Raw genomic sequence first — 20,926 nt, forward strand, 5'->3', positions numbered from 1 at the left:
AAATAAACTTAAGAAAATCATAAGGAAGAAAAAATATGCTTACTGTTCATTAAATGCAAGTGGATCATTATATAACTCTTCATCATAGTCTTCAAGTTGGGCAGGCTAAGGAGAAGGAGGGGGAGGAAGATTGATCTTCGCTGTCTCAGGTGGGAGAAAATCTGCGTATAAGCAGACCCCTGCAGTTCAAATGCGTGTTGTTCAAAGGCTAACTATATTACATAGTGATTTGTGTCACTGAAAAAAAGAAATTAGTTTCAGAACTGGAAACTCAGCAATACCTTTCTGGCACCATAAACAAATGGCAATAAGAACTGTGAAATGGCCAGGTGTGCTGGCCCACACCTGTAGTCCCAGCACGTTGGGAGGCCTAGGTGGGAGGATCACTTGCGTCCAGAAGTTCCAGACCAGCCTGAGTGACATAGTGAGACCACAAAAACAAATAAAAAATTAGCTGGGTGTTTCGGTGCACACCTGTAATCCCAGCTACTTGGGAGGCGGAGATGGGAGGATTGCTTGAGCCTGGGAGTCAAGGCTGCAGTGATCTGTGATTGTGATCACAACCTGGATAACAGAGTGAGACCCTGTCTTAAAACCAACCAACCAAACAAACAAACCAACCTGCAAAACATACCCAGTGTGCACTAATACTAATGGGAAATTATTTTTTAAAGATACCTTCTGGGCCGGGCGCGGTGGCTCAAGCCTGTAATCCCAGCACTTTGGGAGGCCGAGACGGGCGGATCACAAGGTCAGGAGATCGAGACCATCCTGGCTAACACAGTGAAACCCCGTCTCTACTAAAAATACAAAAACTTAGCCGGGCGAGGTGGCGGCGCCTGTAGTCCCAGCTACTCGGGAGGCTGAGGCAGGAGAATGGCGTGAACCCGGGAGGCGGAGCTTGCAGTGAGCTGAGATCCGGCCACTGCACTCCAGCCTGGGTGACAGAGCGAGACTCCGTCTCAAAAAAAAAAAAAAAAAAAAAAAGATACCTTCTGAGTGCAGAAGTCAGAAAAGCAATTCCTTGTTGGGAAGAACAGGTCATATTACATACTTACAAACCAACAAGGTCTCACTATTATTGACTTTCAATTGGAAATCGAACGAGGTATATTTACTTCATTAGAACAAGACGTGTTCTTCTACCTGCTGGTTAATTGTTATGTGAACAGTAATTTTGTTAGAACAAGATGTATTGTTACCATTAGCCAAAAGATTATGATAATACGTATTCAAATAGCCCAACTTGAGGCTCAATGAATTATAATAAAAGTATAAAAATGTTTCACAATAACAAAAATGCTTCTGTGCTACCGAGATGTGATGCGTAATGCATTGGACAATCTGAACTGTTAGAGGACACCTTTAATTTAGTACATATTAATCAAAGAACTTCTCTAAGTTAGGTTTTGCAAGTCATGGGAGACAAACATGAAATAGACATAGTTTTGGTCCCTGAGGTGCTCATAATATAATAGAGCTTTCTCTATTTAATTTCTGTGCTTTTTAAACAGAATTTTCAAGGCAATCATTTATTCACTTGTCCACTTAAATAATTATCAAATGTCTTTTAGATACTAAGCATTTTTTTCTAATGTTACAGAATACAAATATTTAAACATACCGTTGGGGCCAGCCACAATGGCACATGCCTGTAATCTCAGCACTTTGGGAGGCTGAGATGGGAAGATCACTTGAGCCCAGGAGTTCGAGATCAGCCCGGGCAACATGACAAGACCTCATCTCTACTAAATTTTTAAAAAAATACTAAAATATTAGCAGGGCATGGTGGCAGGTGCCTGTACTTCCAGCTACCTGGGAGGTTGAGGTGGGAGGATTGCTTGAGCCTGTGTGTTTGAGGCTGCAGTGAGCTATGATCATGCCACTGTACTCCTGTCTGGGTAACAGAGTGAGACCCTGTCTCAAAAAAGAAACAAACAAACAAGCAAACAAAACTCAGGAGCTTGTTATTATCATTGTCATTTTAATTATTTGCTGAAGTATTTATTCAATGCCTACTACTGTGTGCTAGATGCCCTCTGGAAGCGTATAGTGATCATTTACTATATTAATTATGTGCCAGACACTTTATGTGGTGAGGAATGAAAGCTGTAAAAAAGTGGGTAAGATTTAAGTTAAACATGCAGAATGAGTAGAACTTTTCTACGTAAAGAGGCAGAAGGATGATGTGGGCAGAAGATTATGTATTTGGCAGAAGGAGCAGCGAGTGCAAAAGTAAGATGCTTGAGTGAACGTTGCAGGGTTTATGAGCAGTTCAGTTCTGCTAGTGCAAAACATATGAGATGCGAATGGTTGGGAATGAAGTGAATACCGAAGGCAAGCTTATGACCGACTTTTTTTTTTTTGAGATAAAGTCTCACTCTGTCACCCAAGCTGGAGTGCAGTGGCATTCTCTTGGCTCACTGCAACCTCCGCCTCCCGGGTTCAAGTGATTCTCGTGCCTCAGCCTCCCAAGTAGCTGGGATTATAGGCGTGAGCCACCATTCCCAGCTAATTTTTGTATTTTTAGTAGAGACAGGGTTTCAGCATATTTGACAGGTTGGTCTCGAACTCCTGACCTGAAGTGATCCACATGCCTTGGCCTCCCAACTGCTGGGATTACAGGCGTGAGCCACCAGTCCCTGCCCAGACTTTTTAATACTATAGAAATGAGTAGATCTCAGGCTGGGTGTGGCGGGTCACGCCTGTAATCCCAGCACTTTGGGAGGCCAAGGTGGGCGGATCACGAGGTCAGGAGATCAAGACCATCCTGCCCAACATGGTGAAACCCCATCTCTACTGAAAATACAAAAAAAAAAAAAAAAAATTAGCCAGGCGTGGTGGCGCATGCCTGTAGTCCCATTTACTCAAGAGGCTAAGGCAGGAGAATCGCTTGAACCTGGGAGGTAGAGGCTGCAGTGAGCCGAGATTGCGCCACTGCACTCCAGCCTGGGTGACAGAGCAAGATTCTGTCTCAAAAAAAAAAGAAAAAAGAAAAAGAAACAAGTAGATCTTTTTCCGCAGGCCATGGGAGATTTACCAGGCAGAATGCTTTGGGCTGAAAATACTGGATGACCTAATTAACAGTGGCTAAAACAGTAGGCACCAGAGTTGTTCTGACAGTTCAGTGATATCACAGTGTTTTGTTCACGTCCGTTTTCATGGCTGACTAATTAGCAACAGCTCCAAACATTATGGTCTCACTGACATTATCTGAAGGCTGAAAGGGTGGCTTTTCTTTGCATGTTTCTTTTAGTTAGGGAGAAGACTCAGAAGTGTGTGGTGGACTTCCTGTAACATTTTATTGGCTGGGTCCTACCACATGCTCATTCCTGAACCAGGCACTGGGAAAGCAAATGTAATTACTGTGATGAGCTTAGAATAATCATTTCTTCTTTTGGAGTTGGGAGGGCTATTGGCATGATAGATATCCAAATAGACGTGTGTTTCTCCAGCAAGACAGAACAGGGAATCGCTATTGGGTAGGGAGACAGCAATGTTTACTGTAGGGATTCATTGGAGAATTGTGAGCTGGGGAGTCACATGATTAGATTTGAGTATTAGGGCATTCTGGTTATGGTATAAAGCAGGGATTTAGCCAGGCGTGGTGGCTCACGCCTGTAATCCCAGCACTTTGGGAGGCTGAGGCGGGCGGATCACAATGTCAGGAGATCGAGACCATCCTGGCTAACATGGTGAAACCCCATCTCTACTAAAAATACAAACAAATTAGCCGAGCGCGGTGGTGGGTGCCTGTAGTCCTAGCTACTTGGGAGGCTGAGGCAGGAGAATGGCATGAACCTGGGAGGCGGAGCTTGCAGTGAGCCGAGATCAAGCCACTGCACTCCAGCCTGGGTGACAGAGCAAGACTCCGTCTCAAAAAAAAAAAAAAAAAAAAAAGCAGGGATTGGCGAACTTTTTCTGTACAGGGCTTTTTCATGTGGTCTGTCATTCCTATTCAACCCTGCCGTTGAAGTATGAAAACAGTCATAGATAATAGGTAAGCAAAGACGCATGACTGAGCTCCAGCAAAACTTCATTTACAAAACTATAAGGCGGACTGGATTTGCCCCATGGCCTATAGTTTGCTGACCCCTCATATGGAGGGTAACTGGAAGATAACCACATAAAGAGACAGGGAAACAAAGGAAACATTTGCAGTTATCAGAGCTATAGTTTCCTTGTCCTGTCCTCAGACTAGTATTAGTCTGTGGTGAGGTTTTCACCCATCCATGGTGAAATCAATAAGGTTAAGGAGCTCAGTTATTCATTTTAAAATGTTAGTCTTTTTCTTCGCATGATGCCTTTTTCATTTATTTTAGTTAAACTTTTTTTTTGTTTGTTTAAGAAATAACATTAAAAGTTGTTTTTTTCCCTATAAAAGCCACTACTTAAAAACCCATGTTTAACTAGGAAATACAAATATAAAATAAACATGTGGCGGTGGAAATATAAAGCAGATACAGAAAAGAGGTATGGTTAATAATGATTTAGTGATTGTTGAATGTAAAAACATAGGGAACAGGGAGAAATCCCAGATGATTCTCAGGTTTCTGGTTTGTGCCCTAGCGTTTAACCTGGGCATGAAGGAGTAGGCAGTTTTCAGGTGTAGAGCGGAGAGCAGCAGGTCAGCAGCCATGACTAACAGTTTTCTCTGCATTGCTGAGTTTACTGGAATGTCCATGTAGGATATTTTCAGTAGGTCATTGGATAAGATCTTTATGGCTGGAGATGGAACTCTGAGGTTGGAGTTGCTGACTTGGAATAACGGAGGCAAAGTTGTAGATCTGAGTGAGCCTGTCCATGATGGGAAAGGTGTAGAATGAGCAGAGGGCCAGTGACGGAACCCTGGGAATATCAGCATTTCCTGGAGGAGTTAGGAAGGAAGCCTGGGCAGTGGCTAAAGAAAAAGAGGAGACGAATCAGAAAGTGATGTTGCAAAAATTTACAAAGATGAGAATTTCAAGGAGGGAGTATCAATTCTAACCAGTAAGATTACTAAAAAGTAAAATGAGTTAACTTTTTAAAAGCTCTTCGGTGGCACTCTCTTCTGAAGAACAGTCATAGAGTTGTGGGGTTTGCTGTTGATGTGATCAGTACTTCTGGTGTTCAAATGTGGAAGAATACACCTACCAAGATCGTCCCTAACTTTTGTAACTGCAGCAGCTCCCTGTACAGGATCAGGGAAAATGATCAAGCCTGGTGGGTTAATGTACCACCATTTCCCTAGAATTGTCTAAACCTAAGGTCATTTGTGAGGAAAAGTGTAGTCTTTCTCACCTGCTTTTTTGTGGAATACTTGTTTTGTACTCAAGTCCTTGATAAACTCTTCTGGATGCATTCCCAAACAAACATCTGACAGCAACTACTGGAAGCCACTGCCAGATGCACGTATATATCCTTCCTCTGACATGGAATTGTAATACAGCCATGTTTTGACACAATTTTATGTTTTGATTAGAAATAGTTTAGAGGCCAGCAGTTTAGACAAACCAACATTTAAAAAATATTTTATTGCAGGAGACTAATATAATGTCCTGGAGAAAAATATAAAGTGAAATGCTGAATATAGTAGTTCTCAGTACTTGGGGAATATTGGTCACATCAGTAGAAAAGTCAGTGCCTAACTCCTTTTGTTAGTGCAGTTCCCTTTTCATTTACCCTCTTGTGATATTTCTGCTCTTACTGCTTCCTTTTGAATTTCATCCCTAAAGAAAATACTATTAGAACACATTTCATATGCACTTCTTTATATCTGCACCACAATGACACAATGATGATGGTCTACCACGATTTTAAGTGTCTTCTGGGTTGTCAAATACAAATTGTTTTATCTGACATAGTGTAAATGTGAAGTGCTTTTCTGGTATTAACATTTCTTCAGCAATTGGTAATCTGTGATTTAACTAGAATATGTGGTCAATTGGATTACCACACTTTAACCATCTATATACAAGATAAATCTCTTCTCCTGGCCAGATAAGTTAAAAGTCCTGTTGATTCTTACAGATGAGTTCCACTATTTGCAGGGCTTTTTTGGACTTTATTTTTTGAACAGGTGTGATTATAGTACACTGCAGCTTTAGTTCCTGGCCTCAAGCAATCCTTCTGCCTCAGCATCCTGAGTAGGTGGAGCTACAGATGTGTGCCGCCGCACGTGACCTGCTGCACGATTATTGTAAAAATGAATTAAACCCTACTGAGTGGGAGAAAACTGACTGTGATCTTTTAATTTTTTGTTCCAGAGACTTTTATACTGTAGAACATATTGTCAGTCATCAAGATTTTCTATTTCTTAATTGGGTTAAAATAGGATTGTTGCTTTTTAAAATTATTTTCTGACATCATTGTTTCATACATTTTTAATGCTTTTAGTCCAGTGGATATAGAAGTACGGGAATCTCCAAGGCAAATGTCAAAAAATAAACAATAAGCAGATTAGGGAAAGATATTCTGTGAAATAACCTTCTGATTGTAGTCACATGTAACACATCAACTTAAACAATAAAAAAAGTTGTATAATGCAGTTGTATCAGGGGTTCCCAAGACCGCCTTAGGTTTGGTCATTCACTGAGAAGTACTCACAGGACTCAGAGGAGTAAGCAGACAGTCATACTCGGGGCTTTGATTTATTGTATTTAATACAGTGAAAAGACACAAGGCAAAATTCGAAAAGGGAAAAGGTGCATGTGTCAAAGTCTGGAGGAAGCCAGGCACAAGCTACAGGAGTCGTCGCCTGTGTAGTTAGCAGGATGCGCTTAGTTCCCGCAGCCTCAAATTTTGATGACACATGTGCAAAGTTGTCTACCTTACCAGAGTTTCATTAGAGGCTCAGCACCCATGTTTTCCAGGGAGGCTAGTCACATAGACAACCTCTCCTCTCCCTCACATGTGACAAAATTCTAGACTCCCAGGAGGAAATTAACTGTTCATAGTAAACCACATTTGCACGAACAGTTTAGGCACAGTGAGCCATTTCCTTTTTCTAAGTTAGGGAATGGCGGGAACCCTATCAAATTCAAGGTCCCAAACACCAGCCAAGGACTAGCCTCGCAAGCAAGCCTTTCTAAGGATGGATGTCTTTTGCCTCCTATATGAAATCTTTGCTGCCCAGAAGCTATGTCCCTGACTAAATTTTTGATGTTATCTTAAAATTTTATGTAATATAATAGCAAATAATATGATAGACCATAACATGGTACTGCTTTCGGTTACATCATTCATATTAAGTAGCAAGGCTGCTTACAGTTTTGACATTTGGTGAATACTTAACAGGTATTTGTACATAAGTTACTATGGCAATATTAAATAATTATAATCTTTCCTTCTTACCTGATTAACCTTTCAGTAAAATTGTGGGATAAAATAGGCATAATAAGCTCTGATTTAAAATTAGAATAAAAATTATCTTTCATTTTATTTACATGGATGGACCAGTTTTGATTCATATTGCATTAAATCCCTGTTTATAATTATGAAATAAGATTAGATATTCAATCATTTTTATCAATTTTTTTTGCCTAAGTATGCAATTAAAATTAACTGCTTTATGTGTTTTTATATGCTTCAATTTGGGAGATAGTACTCATATTCTGTTACCTTGATCTTTAGTGATCTGCAATTTTCAAGGTGACTCTGTCTTTTTATAATTTAGGGTAATAGCAAGTTCAGTGAGTATGTTTTTTAAAATTAATAACATTATTTTCCGAGCAGTTTTAGATTCACAGCAAAATTGAGAAGGTACAGAGATTTTTCCATACTCCCCATGACCCCTGACATATGAACAGCCTCCCTCATTATCAGTACCCCCCATCAGAGTTCATCAGAGTTACAGTTGAGGAATCTATCTGGACAGACACATCACACCCAAGGTTCACAGTTTATGTTAGGGTTCACTCTCGGTGTTGTACATTCTATGGTGTTGGACAGATGTGTAATGGCATGTATACACCCTTGTAGTATCATAGACGAAATAGCTTCACTACCCCAAATATCCTCTGTCCTCCACCGTTTCATCTCTTCCTCTCCACTGGCTTCTGGCAACCATTGGTGTTTTTGGTGTCTCCATAGTTTTGCTTTTTCCAGACTAGTCATATAGTTGGAATAAAACAGTGGATATCTTTTTGAATACTTAAACAATAAAGTTCCATAGTAATTGGATTCTGTCATTGTAAATGTTGTTTGTCCTTGCCTTTGTTTTCCTCATGTTTTTTTTTCATCAGAATAGGATCTGATGGCGTATGACTTGACATGCTGAGAAAGCACGATTTCTGTAGATATTTGCCACGTAATGGGGAGAGTGGGGAAAAATGGCATCATGCAGTACTGCAGAGCACTAACTGGACCATCGTGCTCTAGGGGATGGGTCCAGATAGACTCTAATGATGGGACGGGGTAATCTCAAGAGCTGGACTTTATAAAACTGGAATCACAAAGTCTTGCATACTTACCTAGCACTTAAAAAGAAGATCAGGCAGTGAATACTACAGGTGGATACATATGTTCCTGATTGGTTCTTTTCTTTTTAGGGATGAGCTTGAAAAGTTTATATTATTATAACATGGCTCATCTACAACTAGATGTTCTGTCATAAGAAATACCAGTGTTTGGCTTTACAAGAAGTGAAAAATAATTTTGTTTTCACCAGAGAGAGTTGACAACTGTTGGCACATTCTGGCAGCTTGAGTGAGCTGATAGTTCTGTTCATATATATTTTTCATATCAGGTAGTTCTCCCTGGAAACCTGCCACCACCATGGCAGTGTTTCTTCTTAAGCTTCTCTCTGAATGAATGGTACGGCTCAGAGTGAATAAGCTCTTTAAGGGAGTGATCTTTCCAGTGGTTCTTTCCATGGGAGGTAAAATGGGAGGTGAATTTGAGCCTTGTTTGTGCTAGAGAAAACAGCTAGAACTAAGTAAACTTAACCAGCATCTGCCCCAGAAGAGGATTAGTGGGAGTGAGTACATTGATCTCCCTTGAGCTCTTCTCTCCGCTGGCAGCTGAAAAGTCTTTGCAAAGATCCTTGTCCCTGGTCTCTTCCCTGTGTTTTACCATATAACATAGCACAGCACCCATAGACCTACACAACCAAATGTACAGTTTCCACCCCCTTATCCATGGGGATATGTTCCAAGACCCCCAGTGAATGCCTAGATCTGTGGATAGTACTGAACCCTAGATATGCAGTGTCAGGATAGAAGGAAGAGGACAAGAGTAAAAGGGGGTATAAAGAATGTGGAAGGCAGAGAGTATAGGGAGTAAATGAAGGGAAAAGAAGCAGGTGGATATGATGGAGGGTGGTAAAATGAGATAATACTTCAGAAAAAGGAGGAGTGGGATATTAGTAAGGTGGAAAGAATATAAGGTGAATGTGGAGCACCAAAACTTATCAGATAAGACAAACTTTACTTGCCAACATGTGACTTGTGCTTTTAAGTTTGATTAGTTCATCATAGTGTGGCTATACTGATGATTTTAAGCCAGTCAGATACTCTGGTTAGCAGATCGTGTGTGTGTGTGTTGGGGGGGGTGGTGGTATCTTTGATTATCAAAAATGAGGAAAACAATCACTCCTTAATAACTATATGGTGGACACAGTCATTTAAAACACTGATTCTGAAACTTTTTGGCCTGGAGTTCCTTTTATATGATTAAATATTATTGCCTAGAGGTAACTGACACCCTGAATTGAGCATTTATCATGACCATTCCCTTTTAAAACATTTTATTACATATCTATATGGTCATAAATAACATGTAAAATTTGTTTTCATGTCCTAAAAGTATATATAAATTGTTGTACACTCTACAAAGTTTGCAACTTTCTTTTCTCTGGACACATTACATTTTTGAGGTCAGTCCTTATTGACACAGGAAGCTCTGGTTTTCTATTAAATGACTGGATCTCAGTTAAAGTCTCTTCATAATGATAAATAAATAAATAAAATAAATAAAAATGATTGTAGATTCCAAAGAGCTTTTGTTTAAGTCGGTTGTGTCTTTTGATATTTACTGTTTTAGAAATAAAAACTAAAATATTTGAAAAACGAGCATGCACAGCCATACATTCCAATAGCCTTTAGAACTCTGACCCAGTCACCATTAGCGCTATGATGTTATGACACACCATGTCATGAAAAGCTCCACTGTACACTTGAAAGTGAACGAGAGTGAAAATGGCAAATAACATTTTGTATTATTTGACATCTTGGACCCCCTGCCTGGATCTTGAACTCCAGGGATTCTCAGATCACAATTTAGACCCAACATTTTAAACCACATATGTGGTTGTGGATAAATGCGCCCTTCATGATGAAATGGACTTTAAAGTTTCACTTCTGTATTTTTGGCTTTTTTTCTTTCACTTGTCTTAAAAAAAATTTAAATCCCCACAATTTTGTTTATATAGAAAAAAGGAATGCATGTATATTATACATAACATATGTATAATATATATATATATTCCTTTCTTGTGTCATGGTACTGTGTGCATGGTACTGTGTGCTCTTTGGATCTAGTGTGGTCCTACACTAGTCCTGTTTTTACATGGGAACAGTTAGGGCCCTTACGGCTCTCATTTTGCAAATAAATGTATGAAGTTTATCCAAGTATTTGAAAGTAAATTCTGAAGATAGTGGTGCATTGAGGAAAGACCATCTCATTATAATTAAAATAGTTTTAAAATTATATTTATTATGAGTTTTTATAAATCCTCTGTCTCTACAACACATACACATAGTGCTGTCATGTATATTTAAGCTTAAAATGGTTAGACATAAATTCTGTATATAAAAAATTTATATCCATGAAATATCTTAATGGAAAGCAAAATATGTAATAGAGACTGCTGAGTGAATAAAAGTAAGTAATAGTAAACAGTAAAAATGTAGAAAAGTGAGAGATGATAGTCAATTAAACTTTTCTGAATGAATTACAGCATAGGACATATAAAATATAATAAGCCCAAATGCGTAATGTGATTGTGGGAGAGAGCAGGACGTGGGACTGTTTCTGTGAAGAAAGCATGTATACAAGTTGGTCAAATTATTGTGTTATTTACATCCTAATAAATGAAAACTTCATTTTCGGATTTTTCAGATTGGCATCCTACTAATTTGACCGTTAGTGATAAGACTTGTCAGAAATCCAAGATTCTGAGCGTTGATGATCAGTGTCCATCTGTATCACCATCAATGCCTGAAAATCAGTCAGCAGCCAAAGAATTGGGACAGATGAACTTAACAGAACAAGAAAAGATGAACGTCTCGGGGAATGGTAGTCTCCATGACCTGTGCCAATCACAGCTACCAGAAAACAAAGAGAGCAAAGAAGGTAACAAAGAAGTATAGAGAATTCAGTCCTAGAGTGCCTCTGCTTGGCTGCATAGTGCTATAGTTCTGAGTTAAAAAAAATCATTTTCTGGTAAAATGTGCTTTGTGTTTACTTTCCTTTTGCACTGAACAGAATACCTTTTGGCAGGACATTTGTAAACTTCCTTTAACCAAAGCAACATCTAGATAACAGAGAATTAGGGGAAAGCATGGTTTTCTTTAGGAAGTAGGATTATATTTAGAAAGTAGGGACTATGTATGTTTAGGGACTAACATAGGATTATATTTAGGATAACTCAGTAGAGACCTAAAGATTGCTGACTCAAACACAATGTGGTTTCTTTGCTTTATTTTCATAGCTCTGAATTCACAGCTGTTAGTTATAACTATATGCGCTATAACTTAAAAGGCACCTTCCCACGCCTGTAATCCCAGCACTTTGGGAGGCTGAGGTGGGTAGATTACGAGGTCAGGAGTTCGAGACCAGCCTGGCCAACATAGTGAAATCCTGTCTCTACTAAAAATACAAAAAAACTAGCCAAGCGTGGTGGTGCATGCCTGTAGTCCCAGCTACTCGGGAGTCTGAGGCAGGAGAATCGCTTGAACCCAGGAGGCAGAGGTTGCGGTGAGCCGAGATTGTGCCACTGCACTTCAGCCTGGGCAATAGTGGGAGACTGTCTCCAAAAAATAAATAAATAAATAAATAAATAAATAAATAAATAAATAAATAAAATAAACACACACACACACAAAACCAAAAAACAAAACAAAACACCTTCCAAAAGCAAATATTAAGTGACTTCCTATCGTTTCTATGAGTTTATATATTATAGAATCGACTTTCCAAGTCAGTAATTAATGAGAATCATTGAGAATTTGAGACATAGTATCTTCTTGCCTGTGTCCACATGAGCTACCACCTTGTGTTAATAAATGTGTTCACTAGGGATGTTGGTTTTGGCATTGACAGTGGTCTATTACCAATGCACATAGGACAAGGGACCACTCTTGCGAACATTAATGTCCAAGCACCTTAAAATTATACATAAGGCTTTCATAATGTGACTTCCGCTCAGCTCTCTATCTTTAGCCCTTTCCCCTGTGTGCCCTTTCTCTGGCCTTACTGAACTGCTGGTCAGGTCCTGCTCACTCATCCCTCGATTGTAGGCAAATACATATACTCTTTCAGGCCTCTGTCTGCCATTTGTTGCTGCCTGTCATGCTCTCATTCTTTCTTACCCCCTACCCCTTCTAATTTAGCTAGCCTCACTCTTTAAGTGTCAGCTTGGGCAGGATCTCTAGAAAAGTCATCTCTGATATGCTTTCTTTTCACTCTTTAAACCCTAGTGCCTAAGACATAGCCAGACTCAATACATAATTGCTGAGTAAAATAGATAATGACTCCTTGTACAAAGATGATTTTCAAGATTGTTCCCTACAGTCAAGGAGCAAAGGGAATAGACGTTTAAAGCAATTGACAGTTTGGGTGGTGGAGATGCAGTAGAAAAATCAGCAAAGTTCTAGGGCAGCCCCAGGGAAGGAGATACCTAGATACCTGTTACCTGGGGAAAGATAGCCAGGATCAGGGTCAACTTCACCTAGCAATCCGTTTTTTATTTTATTGTATTTTATTTATTTATTTTTAGCAGTCTGTTTTAAAAGTTGTTTTAAAAGATGAAAATATTAATACATTTGTCAGAATATTACAGGGAAACATTTCAGATGTTAGGAAGAGGGTGTACACCGATAAAGGTGTCCACAGTCATTTTGGAAATCATTAATAAGGTACTATTGTGAAGTAGAGAACAGTATGCAGCATTGCCTAATAATATTGCTACTGTATTCCAAAATGTGTTTTGTTTGTGATGGCTTTGTTCATTGATGCTGGGTGGAAGAATCTGTGAGTGGATCTTCAAGATGATTGTATTTCTTTAACCTGGTGGCATCTAGTGTCTCCCAGAAAGTGGTTTGTTGACGTTTTGGAGAATTAGAAGTATTTCTTAAAGAAGTAAGTATCCACTAAAGATTAAGCTTCATTTAAACTCTCAATTTATGAAATAAAATGAAATGTAATTTAAAATCTGTTTTTATAAAGACTATGTCTTTTATCTAACTGTTCTAAGTAGTTTAACTGAATGTTTGGATTTCACAGCAGAACAAGACTTGGAGCTGACATCAGAGGAAGAGCAAGAAAGACTTAAAGGACATGAAAATAAGCAGCCACAGGTGTGGAAACATTTAAATTAAAATCTAAATTTCTGATTTAATACTGGATTTTTTTTTTTGCTTTAATAATGTAAGATAGCCCAAATGAAATTACCTCTCAGACTAGCCTTTGAGAATCAATAGATCCTTACTTAATATTTAATTTTAAATACATTTAAACTAGTTATAAAACACAATATTGTTAGAATCTATCATAACTTATAATATTTACCCTTGGAGTAGAGGCAAACATTCCAGAATTTTGTTTGCTCTTCCATTCTTAAAATATCCTTACAGGATAAAGAAGGTAACATCAATTATTGAATCATATTATTAAGTAACAGAAATTATGAACAATTTAACAGTGATGGCCACTGAGTTGGATTCATGGTTAAAGAGTAATCATGGCCAGTGGCTCAAATTTTGCAGTTTTATATTGCTAGTTACTAATGCCAAGGTTAAAGATGTACTCTGCCTTGTGGCCTTTCATTGACTTCAGAGTCTACGTTCAGTGAGAGTGGAGTTATGAAATCAACCCAACTGCCTATGGAGGGAATCATACCTCGCAGAATGAGATCTTTGGTGTTAGGGTACAAACAATAACTTTCTAACTTTTTAGATGCAGAAACTTAGTAAATACTACCTTTAAAGTTTTAGTTAGTGTTATTAGGGGACCGTAGTATATGTTAGAACTGAGCTGAAGAAGATAGTCTAGACATACAACCCTATGATGTTACATTATATAATTTGAATTAAAACTTAAGAATTTGCTTTTCTTTCTGATGGGTGTTGATTCGGGCTCCTAATAATTTAAAGATTGCCTACACTCCTGTTAGTAATCTATAGAAAGAGTACTTAAATGTACTGTAGGGGCTCACTTTTCAAGTGAGGAAGCCTTTGTAACACTAGAAATCATCTGCTAATTCGTTTTTGATAGATTTAACACATAATGAATTAAGTTTATTCCAAACAAACAGTGACAAAGTTAAGTTTGCTGGTTCATATTTTTCTCCTCCTTTCTTAGTTACAAGCCAGTGATTTGGGAGTAGCTAAACCTAGATTAAAAAGTTTAACAGTTAAATTTTCATTTTAATTATTTGCAAATTTTTCTTTGTTGATACCTGTTACGTAAGGACAAAGCTGTTTTTAAAACATGTAGCCCGACAAAGAAGGCACCCGAGAAACAAAACAAGCAAATTAATCTTTCACTTTTGCATCTGCAGAAAATGTCTCAAGAACCGGAAATGGCTAAGGATTGTGATAGAGAGGATATACCTGTATATTCAATACTTCCTCATGCGCAAAAGTCTGAGGAAATGTGGATCGAACAAGGTAAATTAGAGTGGAAAAACAAATTAAAACTTGTCACAAATGAGTTAAAGCAGAGGTTTGGTGAAATTCGTGAAACATACAAAATTCCGGTTTGTCCTGAGGAAGAGCCACTACTTGATAACTCTATGAGAAAAACAAATGTAAAAGACATTCCCTTTAATTTGACAAATAATATACCTGGTTGTGTGGAAGAAGATGCATCTGAAGTGTCTGTCTCAGTGGTATTCGAGACATTTCCTGAACAAAATGAACCCAGTCTCAAAAGTATCATCCATCCATACTCTCATCCATACTCTGGGTCCCTGGAACATGCTTGCCAGTCATCTTCTAAGCTTCATTTACATGAAAATAAATTAGACTGTGACAGTGATAACAAACCAGGCATTGAACATATTTTTAGTATGGATGAAAACTTTAGTAATGATGCAGGCACTAAGAAAGCAAGGAACCCAGAAGAGGTTACAGTTGAAATGAAAGAAGACCAAGAGTTTGATTTGCAAATGACAAAAAACATGAACCAAAATAGTGACAGTTGCAGTACAAATAACTATAAAAGTCTGAAACCTAAATTAGAAAATCTGAGTTCTTTACCACCAGATTCTGACAGAACATCAGAAGTATATCTACATGAAGAATTACAGCAAGACATGCAAAAGCCTCAGACTGAGGTTGACAGGGTGGAAGAAATGTTCCTGGCTTTGAAGAAAGAAAACGTTCAGCTTCAGAAAGAGGTAGGGTTTTACTTGCTTCCACTTTTTGTTTTTCTCTATTAATTATCTGGTCCATTCTGATTTTCCACTTAGGAATAGCTTATGAAAAGCATACAGTTTGGTTCTCTAAATCTGTAATTGTGTATAGAAACAGATGATTTCTAAGTAATAGGAGTTTAGGAAAACTTTCTCGTAATCTTTGTTTCTTTTTTTTTTTTTTTTTTTTTTTTTTTTTGAGACGGAGTCTCGCTCTGTCACCCAGGCTGGAGTTCAGTGGCCGGATCTCAGCTCACTGCAAGCTCTGCCTCCCAGGTTCACGCCATTCTCCTGCCTCAGCCTCCCGAGTAGCTGGGACTACAGGTGCCTGCCACCTCGCCCGGCTAGTTTTTTGTATTTTTTAGTAGAGACGGGGTTTCACCGTGTTAGCCAGGATGGTCTCGATCTCCTGACCTCGTGATCCGCCCGTCTCGGCCTCCCAAAGTGCTGGGATTACAGGCTTGAGCCACCGCGCCCGGCCAATCTTTGTTTCTTGATTGACGTTAAGTCTCTCTGTCAGTCTTCCACCTGGCATGTGGATTGTGAAGCTCATTTAGCCATATATCATGTGACCTTCAGAACCACGAGAGGCATCAAGAAAATTGCTCAAGGAAATGTGATGAGCTTGAGGGCTTTTTCCTTTAACTGACTTAAAGATGAGATGCAGCTAACAATCAGACGGGAATACAGTAGAAAGGAAGCAATGACTAAGAAGTGATATAAAAATGTATCTGGTGGGCATGGTGGCAAACACCTGTAGTCTCAGCTACTCAGGCACCTGAGACAGGAGGATCGCTTGAGGCCAGGAGTTCTGGGCCGTAGTGTGCTATGCCGTTCAGGTGTTCACACTAAGTTTGGCATCAATATGGTGACCTCCTGGGAGCGGGGCACCACCAGATTGGCTAAGGAAGGGTGAACTTGGCCCAGGTCAGAAATGGAGCAGGTCATAAATAACTCCCATGCTGATCAGTAGAAGGATTGTGCCTGTGAACACGCACTGCATTCCAGCCCGGGCAACATAGCGAGACCTCATCTCTTACAAAAAAAAAAAAAAAAAAAAAGTGTCCAGCCCTGGGAGCTGCAGCAAATATTCCTGGCCAATGAATCTGTTTATTGTGCTTTCGTGTTTTCAGGTTTATCTGTTTAACTCAAACTGTTGGAACTTACAATTCCATTGTGACCACTTTAAATCTTTTTCAACAACAAGTATATACACTTTAACATATATATTTTACTGTATGTGGAATCATGATCTTTTATTTCTTTTTAAAGAAATCCCAGAGACATAGCGAGTCAGAGCCTTCCTTACAATCAGAGGATGCAGAGGATGCAGATGAGCTTTTAAGGGTCCTGAGCACAGATCTTGAATTTCTTGATTTGGATCAAATCAGTCCTGAGGAACAACAGATTAGTTCCCCTGCAAGGCAGCCCTCGGGAGAACTTCAGGAGATAACCCACCAGATGCCCCAAGATGAACTGGGACGAGAAAGAAGGGACTTGGAGCCAGAAAGCAGAGAGGAGGGACAAGAAAGGAGAGTATGTGACATCCAGTCCAAAGCAGGGATCTCCCGGCCATCACTGATGTCCAGCACCACAGAGGACATTCTGTTTCAAAAGGATGAAAGTGCCTGGGTGTATCCCTTGGTAAGTGTAATGCTTTTAAATATCCCCCAGTGCTCTGAGAGTATTGCACAATAGGGCAATTTTATGTATATGTGTGTGTGGGGGGGAAATACCACCAGAAGGATACTTTTTAAACTAACAATAGACTTGTGTCTTTTTTTTGGACGCAGTCTCTCTGTGTCGCCCAGGCTGGAGTGCTGTGGTATACTCTTGGCTCATTGCAGCCTCCACCTCCCAGGTTCAAGCAATTCTTGTGCCTCTGTCTCCCCAAGTAGCTGGGATTAGGGGCATGAGCCACCACACCTGGCTAATTTTTGTATTTTTAGTAGAGAGGGATCTTGCCATGTTGGCCAGGTTGGTCTTGAACTCCTGACCTCAGGTGATCCACCTGCCTCAGCCTCCCAAAGTGCTGGAATAACAGGCATGAGCCACCGCTCCCGGCCTAGACTTGTGTCTTTTAAAGTTCAGTTAAGAGCTCCGACTGGAACATGTGTGACTGAACATGAACTCGAGAGCTGCATCTGGGTTCAATGGTGTTGCTCAGCAGACAGGAAATTCCAGACATGGTTTGTCTGTTGCATAGGGTGCTATGTCACGTGTGAGATTCAAACTCCATTCTGTGCCCCTCCCCAGCTTCCTCCTCCCGCTTTCCTTCTGGCTTCCTCTCCCTCTTCTTCCCCTCCCTTCCTCTTTCGCTTTTGTCTCCTCCCCTCCTGTCCCCTCTCCATTTCCTCTCTCACATTGTAAAATTCCTCCTCCGTGCCACCAATTTCACCCCTTCCCCTTCTTGCCTCACCTCTTCTGCCTTGATATCTTTTTATTCATTTATTTATTTATATATTATGCTTTAAGTTCTAGGGAACATGTGCACAACATGCAGGTTTGTAACATAGGTATACATGTGCCATGTTGGTTTGCTGCACCCATTAACTCGTCATTTACTTTAGGTCTTTCTCCTAATGCCATTCCACCCCCTCCCCCCCACCCCACGACAGGTCCCAGTGTGTGACGTTTCCCACCCTGTGTCCATGTGTTCTCATTGTTCAATGCCCAACTATAAGTGAGAACATGCCGTGTTTCGTTTTCTGTCCTTGTGATAGTTTGCTCAGAATGATGGTTTCTAGCTTCATCCATGTCCCCATAAAGAACATGAACTAATTCTTTTTTTATGGCTGTATATTATTCCATGGTGTTTATGTGTCACATTTTCTTATTCCAGTCTATCACTGATGGACATTTGGGTTGGTTCCAAGTCTTTGCCATTGTAAATAGTGCCACAGTAAACATACATGTGCATGTATCTTTATAGCAGCCTGATTTATAATCCTTCAGGAATATACCCAGTAATGGGATCGCTGGCTCAAATGGTATTTCTAGTTCTAGATGCTTAAGGAATCGCCACACTGTCTTCCACAATGGTTGAACTAGTTTACACTGCCACCATCAGTGTAAAAGCATTCCTGTTTCTCCACATCCTCTCCAGCACTTGTTGATTCCTGACTTTTTAATGATCGCCATTCTAACTGGTATGAGATGGCATCTCACTGTGGTTTTGATTTGCATTTCTCTGATGACCAATGATGGTGAGCGTGTTTTCATGTGTCTGCTGGCTACATAAATGTCTTCTTTTGAGCAGTGTCTGTTCATATAATTTGCTCACTTTTTGATGGGTTTGTTTGTGTTTTTCTTGTAAATTTGTTTAAGTTCTTTGTAGACTCTGAATATTAGCCCTTTGTCAGATGGGTAGACTGCACAAATTTTCTCCCATTCTGTATGTTGCCCATTCACTCTGATGGAAGTTTCTTTTGCTGTGTAGAAGCTCTTCAGGTTAATTAGATCCCATTTATCTATTTTGGCTTTTGTTGGCATCGCTTTTGGTGTTTTAATCATAAAGTCCTTGCCCATGCCTATGTCCTGAATGGTATTGCCTAGATTTTCTTCTAGGGATTTTATGGTTTTAGGTCTAACAATTAAATCTTTGAATTAATTTGTGTCTAAGGTGTAAGGAAGGGATCCAGTTTCAGCTTTCTACATATGGCTAGCCAGTTTTCCCAGCACCATTATGAAACAGGGAATCCTTTCCGCATTTCTTGTTTTTGTCAGGTTTGTCAAAGATCAGATGGTTGTAGATGTGTGGTGTTATTTCTGAGGCCTCTGTTCTATTCCTTTGGTCTATATCTCTGTTTTCGTAGCAGTACCATGGTGTTTTGGTTACTGTAGGCTTGCAGTGTAGTTTGAAGTCAGGTAGCGTGATGCCTTCAGCTTTGTGCTTTTTGCTTAGTATTGTCTTGGCAATGTGGGCTCATTTGTGGTTCTATATGAACTTTAGAGTAGTTTTTTCCAGTTCTGTGAAGAAAGTCATTGGTAGCTTGATGGGGATGGCATTGAATCTATAAAATACCTTGAGTAGTATAGCCATTTTCATAATACTGACTGTTCCTGTCCGTGAGCATGGAATGTTCTTCCATTTGTTTGTGTCACCCTTTATTTCGTTGGGCAGTGGTTTGTAGTTCTCCTTGAAGAGGTCCTTCACATCCCTTGTAAGTTGGATTCTTAGGTATTTTATTCTCTTTGTAGCAATTGTGAATGGGAATTCACTCATGATTTGGCTCTCTGTTTGTCTGTTATTGGTGTATAGGAATGCTTGTGATTTTTGCACATTGATTTTATATCCTGAGACTTCGTTGAAGTTGCTTATCAGCTTAAGGAGATTTTGGGCTGAGATGATGGGATTTTCTAAGTAAACAATCATGTCATCTGCAAATGGACAATTTGTCTTCCTCTTTTCCTAATTGAATACCATTTATTTCTTTCTCTTGCCTGATTGCTCTGGCCAGAGCTTCCAACACTATGTTGAGTAGGATTTGTGAGAGAGGGCATCCCTGTCTTGTGCCAGTTTTCAAAGGGAATGCTTCCAGTTTTTGCCCATTCAGTAAGATATTGACTTTGGGTGTGTCATAAAGAGCTCTTAATATTTTGACCTACGTTTCGTCAATACCTAGTTTATTGAGAGTTTTTAGCATGAAGAACTGTTGAATTTTGTCGAAGGCCTTTTCTGCATCGATTTGATATATTCACGTGGTTTCTGTCGTTGGTTCTGTTTATGTGATGGATTACACTTACTGATTTGCGTATGTGGAACCAGCTTTGCATCCCAGGGCTGAAGCCAACATGATCGTGCTGGATAAGCTTTTTGATGTGCTGCTGGATTTGGTTTGCCAGTATTTCACTGAGGACTTTTGCATCGATGTTCATCATGGATATTAGTCTAAAATGCTGTTTTTATTTTGTTGTGTCTCTGCAAGGCTTTGGTATCTGGATAATATTGGCCTCATAAAATGAGTTAGGGAGGAGTCCCTCTTTTTCTGTTGATTGGAATATTTTTAGAAGGATTGGTACCAGCTCCTCTTTGCACCTCTGGTAGAATTTGGCTGTGAATCCATTTGGTCCTGGACTTTTTTTGTTTGGTAGGCTATTGATTATTGCCTCAATTTCATAGCCTGTTATTGGTCTATTCAGATTTTCAACTTCTTCCTTGTTTAATCTTGGGATGGTGTATGGGTCCAGGAGTTTATCCATTTCTTTAGATTTTCTAGTTTATTTGCGTAGAGGTCTTTATAGCATTCTCTAATCGTAGTTTGTATTTCTGGGTGATTGGTGGTGATATCCCCTTTATCGTTTTTTTATTTT

The 20,926-nt window shown here is 39.5% G+C and overlaps 1 pseudogene across 4 annotated transcripts in view; it reads left to right on the plus strand.

Moving 5' to 3' along the window:
• Nucleotides 1–20,926, plus strand: part of LOC105493324 (coiled-coil domain containing 144A) — a 136,456-nt pseudogene that overhangs the window by 4,624 nt on the left and 110,906 nt on the right. For 2 of the 4 annotated variants that reach the window (XR_011615487.1, XR_011615489.1), the window contains exons 3-6: nucleotides 11,098–11,331; nucleotides 13,483–13,556; nucleotides 14,759–15,598; nucleotides 16,886–17,257. The product of XR_011615487.1 is annotated as a coiled-coil domain containing 144A, transcript variant X1 (transcript). The remainder of the gene's footprint in view (nucleotides 1–11,097; nucleotides 11,332–13,482; nucleotides 13,557–14,758; nucleotides 15,599–16,885; nucleotides 17,258–20,926) is intronic. The other 2 variants (XR_011615490.1, XR_011615488.1) reach the window with 2 other exon arrangements.

Source organism: Macaca nemestrina, chromosome 17 (genome assembly GCF_043159975.1).
Source record: "Macaca nemestrina isolate mMacNem1 chromosome 17, mMacNem.hap1, whole genome shotgun sequence".
NCBI lineage: Eukaryota > Metazoa > Chordata > Mammalia > Primates > Cercopithecidae > Macaca > Macaca nemestrina.